This window comes from Carassius auratus, chromosome 28, assembly GCF_003368295.1.
Source record: "Carassius auratus strain Wakin chromosome 28, ASM336829v1, whole genome shotgun sequence".
Classification (NCBI taxonomy): Eukaryota; Metazoa; Chordata; class Actinopteri; order Cypriniformes; family Cyprinidae; genus Carassius; species Carassius auratus.
In genome coordinates this window covers 23,156,834-23,167,105 of record NC_039270.1, presented here as the reverse complement: position 1 = coordinate 23,167,105, position 10,272 = coordinate 23,156,834, and positions in this window count along the sequence as shown.

Here is a 10,272-nt window from a genome sequence, read left to right as displayed (position 1 = left end):
CATCTCTCTATTTTTATCTCGTACCTGTCACCTGGCCTGACTCACAAAAGCACATGGGGAAAAAACACAGCTGTAGTCTTAACAAAGGTTTCATTAAGTGTGTTTCATTGCTTGATTCACGTTGTCACCTCTGTTGCATCTCAGGACACTTTCTTCCAGACGACACATTCAAACAGCCAGGGCTGGTGTTCAGAGCAGAGACAGGAGAAAGAGAGAAAGAGAGAAAGAGAGAAAGAGAGAAAGAGAGAAAGAGAGAAAGAGAGAGATGTTGGCAGATATTTGCAAAATACATCACATCAAGTGATATTCTGAGATGGATTTAAATGAAGGTGCAGTTCTGCTCATAAACTGACGGCAACGGCAAGATGGTAAATTATAAAAGGCATCATAAAAAATTGCAGGGTTTTTAATATTGCACAAGACAACTGATAGTAAAGATAAAATTTTATTCAAAAGTTTACATGCATGAGTTTTTGTTTTGTCCTGAGCAGTGAAGGTGCCTACCGTTCTTAAGAAAAATCTCCCAAATACTGCAAGTCTTATGGTATGTTTTGTATATTAGAATATGTTTATATAATGGCTATAAGACATTACAAAAGATTAAGAAAGGCATTCAGAGGGTATAAACAAAGTTTGATAAGGAAAAAAAGAGTAAAGTAAACTATGTTTTAATTGTGAAGTATATTAAAAAATATTTATGGAGCTTCTTCAGGGTAGTACTACATTTAAAAAAAAAATCATTGAAATAATATAATTTAATTTTAAAAATTAAAAAAAAATCTACACATCTAATTTTGTAAATGGGAATGTAAACTTGGCAGAAGCAGAGTAAATTAAGAAATCTTTTCATTCAGAATAGTTGATGACGTGAACTGAGATTCCAGCATTTTATTTTTCTTCTACACCTGACATTGTTGTCTTGTTTCTTTCGGTTTCCCCGCTCTGGTCCTCTTGTGTGCTGAGAGTCTTTTCTCATTCTAAACTCTCTTTACTGAACATCAGCTCAGACGCCTGACAATATCATGGGTCAGAAGACCCTTTTATTCTCCCTCATTTCTCCCTCTCTCTGAATGAAACGGCTCTATACACACACACACACACACACACACACACACACACACACACCATGTACTTGGGCATCTCTAGGGAACCGCTGAAAAACAAGATAAAACAACAGCAACAGACATCCTGTGCTCCTCTCTTCCTTTATGAGCTCTAACCTTCCAGTGATCGACACCTCCAGACTATTGTCCTGGGATCCATCCTGCTCCGAACTGCCATCAAAGAGCTTCTGAGTTTAGTCTGATCACAGAGCGGTTTAAAGACGGTCAGACGGAGAGCAATCCAGCTCCGAGGAATTCAGCACCTGTCTGACAGGAACTGAAGCATTCACTGATTTCCAGCTTCCACACACAGGAAATGATGCTGGATCAAAATAGTTTACTTTCAGTTGTACACAACAGTCTAATAATAGCCTGATAACAATTCCAACAATTTCTTTTAAAAACTTTTAGAAATACAATTTCTATAACAGTCTCAAAATGATGAAATGTAATGTTCCCCTTACATTTGCATGACCAAGATCTGGTTTGCATAACATCGCATAACAAACCAAGACCTTGTCATAACGTGGTAACACTTTATAATGACGTTCATGTATAACTCATTAACAAATATTATATAGCCTAATGCTTAACAGATAATCAGTTAATACATCTTCACATAACTAGAAATAAGAGATAATATGCTTGTAAATGTTTACTAATGTACTTATTAAACATTGTGTAATGATTAGCATATTATTTAAGGTAAATGGAAATGCTTACCAATGACATTAAAAGTTCAGTTTTCTGATCGTGAACTTTTTAAAACAACATCCATAAAATGTTTTTGACAAATGGTTAACAATGATTAAAAGCTTATTTAATAAATCATTAACAAACATTATACAATGCTTAATTTGAACATTAATGTTTAGAAATGTTGTTAAACTTTCGAATTGTATGATAATGAATTTTAAAAAAATCTACAAATTATTACAAGTTTATTAATGTACTTTTGAATGAGTTTATTTGTTAATGTACTTTTGAATTCTAAAAAATTTTCTTAAACTTCCATTCACATATTACCTAATGCTCTTTTTTAGTACATTTTTACAAATGTTATGGGAAAAATGACTTAATCAGTCATTTTAAGCACTTCACAAACTCTCCAGGTTAACATATTCTTCATTAAATCACAGTCTGTAAAGGTCATATATTTGTTCTATGTTGTGCATACTTTTACGAACTAAATACAAATATAAACAAACGAATCAATAAATAACAATGAAATTATGTTTTTATGTATATTATTTATTTTTGTATGAATGTTGCAGTTGACCAATCAGAATCAAGTATTTCACCGAGCTGGACTGTGGAGCACAGACCCAGCACAATGTGAAAAATCCAGCAGATCTTCAGTGAAGGAGCTCGGATTGGAAAGCCATGGATGTCCACTATGGTCCATGATAAAAATTAAAAAGAAAATACACTACAACAATAGTCTCAAACAACCCTGCAGCCTAGAGGGAACTTCGAATGTACTTAGACTGATTCTCAAGTGCAAATAATTAAATAATCTTTTCATAAGAACAGATGGAGGTTTATCTCTGGGAGATAATCTAAGGGCTGATGAGGGAGACAAAAGGAGAAATGATAATTGTGTGTGCACATGTGTGATAGGAAAGGTGTTGTTGTGTCTGTACGAGTGTGTATGTTTTGTTTAAAGGCCACCGCATCACTGAGGGAGACTCACAGAGCCATCTGCCCAATTAGGCAATGCACCCGCCCCAACTCACTTCTTCAATTATCACACTGATCTCAAACACACGCACATGCACGCACACACACGCACACACACACGCACGCACACACACACGCACGCACACACACCTGCATAGGGCCAACAGGAGAGGGAAGAGCATCCACAAATATATTTGTGTGTATTCCAGCACAGACACACACACACATTGTGACTTTCTGGTGAGTTTCTGACTCAAAGGTCAAAGTCACACAAGTTGAAGGCTCCTAGTGTCGAGAAGTCACTGGTTTCCATGATGATGGCGGACGTTTGGTCATCAATTTCTTGCCAGCTGAAAAGGCCACAGTGTCCTGCCATGCTTGTTAGTTAAATACCTACTGAATCCTTCTTAATAAATGTATGTGTGTGTGTGTGTGTGTGTGTGTGTGTGTGTGTTTGTGTGTGAGCTTAAAATAAATTAAGCGTAAGAGACAAAGATTCATCTCCTGATATTAAACACTTTTTAAACACATTTTCAAGAAATTTGCACCTTTAAAGTTCAGTGTATTAAAATGCTAAAGTAATTTTCGAACGGCTGGCAAAGGTAAATATTAATGCAATCTTTGTGTTATATTAAGAAACTGTATTTATAGAGCTTAGATATTAACTGACATTTCACGAGAGAGAATCTTATGACAATAAACAGCCGATTGGCCAAGACTCTGCATTACATCATTCTCAAATATTCCTATTCCAACCATTTCCCAAAAGAAATATCCCATGCTAAAATATTATTTGACTAATGAAAAACTTTTCTATTTAATATACTGTATTTTAAAAGGTAATTTATTCCTGTGATGGCAATGCTGAATTGTTAAAAGCCTTTACTCCAGCCTTCAGTGTCACATAATTCTTCAGAAATCATTCATATACAAGAATCAACATTAAAGACATCACAGGAACATATTTTTCATGAGCCTGGATTGCTGTCATTTGTGTAAAACAACTCCATCCATTTCTTAATAACCTGCTGTTAATTTCATTCATTGGCTCTTTTGTGTTTCATTAGCGTATCTGTAATCAGGCAAAAAAGAACAGCAACCCCACACAAAGGCATAATATTCAGTTTGACCCTACTTTGATTTGATTTGACATTATTAGAGTGCAAGCAATTATGCACATTTGCCTATTTGCAGCATTTCTGGCTGGCTGCAAAGGAACAAGCCTGATGTCTTTACCCCGCTGCTCAGCCGCGTACGCTCTTAATGGAGGTCAACATCAAATACGGCCTCTCAGCATCCGTGCCTAATGAAAACAAGTGTGTGCGCGAGTGTTTGAAGTGCGTGAAAGCCCTATCACACGCCATAATCCAAACACATCCTGAATTCTGCATGCACTGTCAACAGACTTAAGCAGAGTGCACACAATCCAATGAAGGAGAAAAGGGCAGACTCTGACTTTGATAAAGGCCAGTCTTATCTCGCTCTCTGCTTCTCTTTCTCTTGACTTCTCATTCACGTTTGTACATGTTGCCCTTAATCTTGCTGTTACACAATGGCATCCAAAGACCCATGTGATTATGCATGATGGCAGTTTAATGCCAAGGAGATCAAGCATTTTAATGCAAAAATATGTATGAACTTCTTCTAAGGGGTTGTCTTAAAAGTTATGTCACAATCATGAAGATTCAGAATGAGCTATTTTGTCTTGGTTTTCAAAAAAAGAAAAAAGAAAAAAAAATGGTTTAGCTGGTTAGCGAGCCCCTGCTAGTAGATGCTGTAACTACAGTCAGTGGTTCAAAAAAATCATCATTTTCCAGATTTTCTGAATTAGCAGTATATTCTGACTAAGTACTAAGCTTTGTTTGTTTTTTGTTTAGTTTTTTTTTTGCAAGCAACATACTCTAATATCAAAGACATGTGATGTATGTTCACAATTGTGCATTTATATCATCAAAAATACAGTAAAACCAGAAATATTATTACAATTGAAAAATATACAGCTTATCTCAACTGCTTGATTGCTTTGTATTGTTACCAGATCTAAGCTATATTATCTGCTAAATGCGACGAATTTGACTATTATATTATACAGTAAATGTTTTACCAGGGCTATTTTTTTTTTCCAAGGATACTTTACCTTTAAAACCATAATATAATATAATATAATATAATATAATATAATATAATATAATATAATATAATATAATATAATATAATATAATATAATATAATATAATATAATATAATATGACATGATATGATATATGATATCATATAATATAATATAATATATAAAAATGACATTTTGAGTGAATGCTATGCATGTCAGTGGATGTGGAGTTATGTGTTGACCTCCTCTAAGAACATGTTCCTGTCCATCCCCCCTGTGTTGGCTTTAGCCCCAGGATAAGGCTAAATCACATCAGTGTTTGCCAGCAGAAATGCTGAGTTGGGCGTTTGACTGACCCACTGCCTGACTCCCACAAACGCACACACAAACTCACAACACATCTTCAATGATGGTTCACAAATACACACACTCACAGCTGGTGTCAGATTTAACACAATGACCTTTGTGGCGTGGTTTGTCGCAGAATACTAACACAGTGTGCTCTGGAATCAATGCATGACTTGTCAGTCTGACACTAAATATTGCTCTAGTACTTTCTTTTTACCTTTCTTTGTACTGGTGCACAAAGGCCAAGGACGTGTCTTAGAAAGGTCAGCGCTTCAGTGCCAGTCTGGAGACCATAACTTATTCTGCTGTAGCTGCAGACATCTGCTATAGCATATTGATAATACCGGACTACTAGCTCAGCCTAGTCTCCAAACAGCACAGTTGTTACAGATTCAGCTTTTTAAAAATATTTATCTGCACTGAAACCACAATAATAACAGTACTGCAGACTAGTAACTTTCAGCACCATGGACAGCGACAAAACTGAATTGCTCACTATGTGTCTAACATTGAATCCATCCATCAGGCAAGTCCAGAAGATAAAGACATCATGTGCAGTTAGAGTCAGAGAAACAGCAGCAGTTCTGTGACTGTGTAAGTGTGTGTGTGTGTGTGTGTGTTTGTGCTCATTAAAAGTGGAGAGGGGCTCCTCATGCATCAGTGTCCAGACCAGAAGTGAGTGAGTCAGTCAGAGCAGCACAGCTATTCTAACGCATGCACTTCTTGTGTAAATAACAGTGCACACACTGCACATCCACACACACACACACACACACACGAAAACAAACACACATACTTACACTAACACCACCCTCATTCATGGATATTATGAGTACTGTGGATTTAAAATACAATGTACTGTATTTCTCACGCTTTGAGACAGTGGGTCTTAATGGCTAACCGTTCATCCGTACACGTTTGTGCATGAAATCTGTGTGAACAAAATAATGATTCACTAACAATTTTCTGGAATGACTAAAACAACACGTATGCAAACATCACATACTCCTGGTGGCCGTATAAAAAATTTAAGATGACATTATTTACATAGATATTTCTTGTTTACATTAAATTTCATAAAGGAAAAAGAAAATATTATCTCAAGTTGTGAGGTTCCTCTGCAAAAAGACACAGATATGTGTACATTCAGCTGGCTAATACACTGAAAAAATTTTTTTATTATGGCCCCAATTAAATTAAATGTAATTCAGTTTTGCTAGTTTAATCCATTTAAATTTAGTTTTTGTATTTAATTAATAAATATTAATTGGTTTTATACGAATTACATGTGTTTTAAATCCAAGCCATGTAAATTAATTAAATTCAGTTTGAAAATATTAAGTTGATTCTGTGCGCATGCGCGCAAATGCACATTTCCACGGGCGTCAAAAGGAGTTTCCAGTCAGTTTCACAGAGAGAACTGAGGACCTTTTATTCCAGTCCCTGAAATTTCATCATTCAATCTGCACAGTAACACAGTTCATGTAATAAAACACAATTTATTACAGTGAATAGTTATTTTCACTCTATAAAGAATATAATATGCTGTAGTTCAGAACGAGTCATACTCCACACACACGCACAGACAAATAATGCAAATATTACTTTTTTATGTGTCAAACTGTATTTTAAAAATATTTTTGGATTACAATGTAGATTTATAAAATTAAAATACGGCGTTTATTTATTTATTTAAAAAAATGTCTTAAGTGCTTTCGGTGATGAAAAAACACCTTGTGTGGAAAGTCCTTATATGTAGATGGTTAGGGCGTATATTATGCAAATGATATCTGGCATGCAGCTGCTCATTTAGTATACTCCAAATTCATTAGCATTAGAACAACATTAAGATGAACATTAATGTGTGTACACATGAGTTAAGAATTAAGTGGAAATTTTTCATTAGAATTGTGCATACAAATACAAACAATTGATATAAGTCAATGGGACCCAGTGCTCTTTCATGTTCAAGAAGAAGGTGAGAAGAAGAAAAGGGTCGAGAGCCCCAGAATTAAACCTACTGCTCATACAAACCTTTTCACACTTCAGATCTACATAAGCAAATTTCTGTGCATGTTTATTAATCAAACATTTTTTCACTGAATTGACCTACACATACACTCTCTCTCTCTCTCTCTCTCTCTCTCTCTCTCTCTCTCTCTCTCTCTCTCTCTCACACACACACACACACACAGAGGCTAAGATGCATGTCTGGTCTATACCAGATTCTGAATTTCTGATCCTACTGAGATCTGAGACCCAAAGCAAGCCATCTGATAATTATGCACATTTTAATCAGTCATATCCCCTTTTGCCAGTAAAGCTCTGTGTATATGTGACTCTGTATGTGTGCGTGTTTAAAAGATGGAGAAGGGATTGGAAAATGGAACAGAACCATGAAGACACTTGGGATACAGAAAAAAAGTAAGTTCATTTATGTGCATGTGTGTGTGTGTGTGTGTGTGTAACAAAGTCAAGGGTAAAAAACTATTAAACTAAAGTGGACCTCAGGCCCCTGTAAGACTTAATGTTTTTTCCCCTGCTTTCTCTCTCTCCATCGCTCTGGGTCTCATTCCTCTCCTCTAATCCCACATGCTCAGACGTAGCAGGTAAATTGACTTTTCAGTGACAGACACAGGGGCTTTTCTTCGGAGCTTGACGGCAGTAGCCGCGTTCCTCACCTGTGACAGAGCATGTCTACAGCTCACATCACTGCTCCATTCTCAGAGCTGCTGCCATTAGCTCCAGATCACTGCTGCCATTAAAGCAACCTCTGGCTAAAACAGCACTCCGACCGTCATCAGCACATACACACACAAACCACCAGATCCACAAATAAAAGCAACAACAACCACACACTCAGGACACGGATCTGTCCACTATTCTCTTACAATGTTTCTTTGAAATGGCAAAAAAAAAAAAAAAAAAAACGAAAAAAAAAATCCCCCACTCATTTGTATGTAGATTGAACCATTAAATTTACAACAAAAACTTCTGGTTTCAATTTATATTAAAATATGTATTGTTATGATTTCTAATAAATAAAGGTGTTCTCACTGTAAAAACGTCTTACAGTATACAGGTCCTTCTCAAAAAATGTGCATATTGTGATAAAGTTCATTATTTTCCATAATGTAATGATAAAAATTTTACTTTCATATATTTTAGATTCATTGCACACCAACTGAAATATTTCAGGTCTTTTATTGTTTTAATACTGATGATTTTGGCATACAGCTCATGAAAACCCAAAATTCCTATCTCAAAAAATTAGCATATTTCATCCGACCAATAAAAGAAAAGTGTTTTTAATACAAAAAAAGTCAACCTTCAAATAATTATGTTCAGTTAAGCACTCAATACTTGGTTGGGAATCCTTTTGCAGAAATGACTGCTTCAATGCGGCGTGGCATGGAGGCAATCAGCCTGTGGCACTGCTGAGGTGTTATGGAGGCCCAGGATGCTTCGATAGTGGCCTTAAGCTCATCAAGAGTGTTGGGTCTTGCGTCTCTCAACTTTCTCTTCATAATATCCCACAGATTCTCTAAGGGGTTCAGGTCAGTAAACCATTTACCAGTGGTTTTGGCACTGTGAGCAGGTGCCAGGTCGTGCTGAAAAACCAAATCTTCATCTCCATAAAACTTTTCAGCAGATGAAAGCATGAATTGCTCCAAAATCTCCTGATAGCTAGCTGCATTGACCCTGCTCTTGATAAAACACAGTGGACCAACACCAGCAGCTGACATGACACCCCAGACCATCACTGACTGTGGGTACTTGACACTGGACTTCAGGCATTTTGGCATTTCCTTTTCCCCAGTCTTCCTCCAGACTCTGGCACCTTGATTTCCGAATGACGTGCAACATTTGCTTTCATCCGAAAAAAGTACTTTGGACCACTGAGCAACAGTTCAGTGCTGCTTCTCTGTAGCCCATTTCCTGCACACGCCTGTGCACGGTGGCTCTGGATGTTTCTACTTCAGACACAGTCCACTGCTTCGCAGGTCCCCCATGGTCTGGAATCGGTCCTTCTCCACAATCTCTCTCAGGGTCCGGTCACCTCTTCTCGTTGTGCAGCGTTTTTGCCACACTTTTTCCTTCCCACAGACTTCCCACTGAGGTGCCTTGATACAGCACTCTGGGAACAGCCTATTTGTTCAGAAATTTCTTTCTGTGTCTTACCCTCTCGCTTGAGATTAAATTTTTGGAGAAGGATCTGTACAGTATTTTACAAAAAAACACAAGTTTGCAAGTCGCTTTGGAAAAAAGCGTCTGTTAAATGACTAAATGTAAATATAAATCAAAACCAACAAGCAAGGGTTTTCAAGTTTTGAATTCGGACAACAATAAACTTAATCAACAATAGATTTTTGTTACAATGCATACGCTGCAAATTCATTTTAAAACATTTTGTAAATATATAGAAGACCTGTTTTAACAAATATATCTACTATTTACATTTTTTTTTAATGATTTATCCCAGTGAATTAAAGGCTTTTTATTTTCACTACATAAGCATATCTGAGTATTTAAACTTCTTAATTTCATAATTTACATATATTTGTAGCCTACATTACCTTTTGACTTTACTATGTAATGCATGAGTAGCAAAACTGAAGCATTTATCCAAACTCAGCTTCCCTAGATTTGGACCAAGTTAACTTAAAACTACAAGTCTGTTAAATGCTTTAAAAACAACAACAAAACATTTTAGGTCAAAGTATAATTTTCAAACCACCTGCCGAATCACCACAGATCCTTTATTTAAGACTTTTTTGTTGACACATCAAAGCATTAAAGCAAGATGAAAGAATGAATTTCTTTGTGGAACGTAAAAAGGTTCTTCTATGGCAACAGGCTACAGAACTTGAATCTTTATTTTTAAAAGTGTAGCAGTATCAGAAGAAAGTAGATTATACATTAACACAAATATTCTTATACATTAAGGGTGCTTTCACATCTCTAGTTCGGTTCATTTGGTCCGAACCAAGGGCAAACAATTATACATTGTAGCATTTTTCAGCTTTTTTG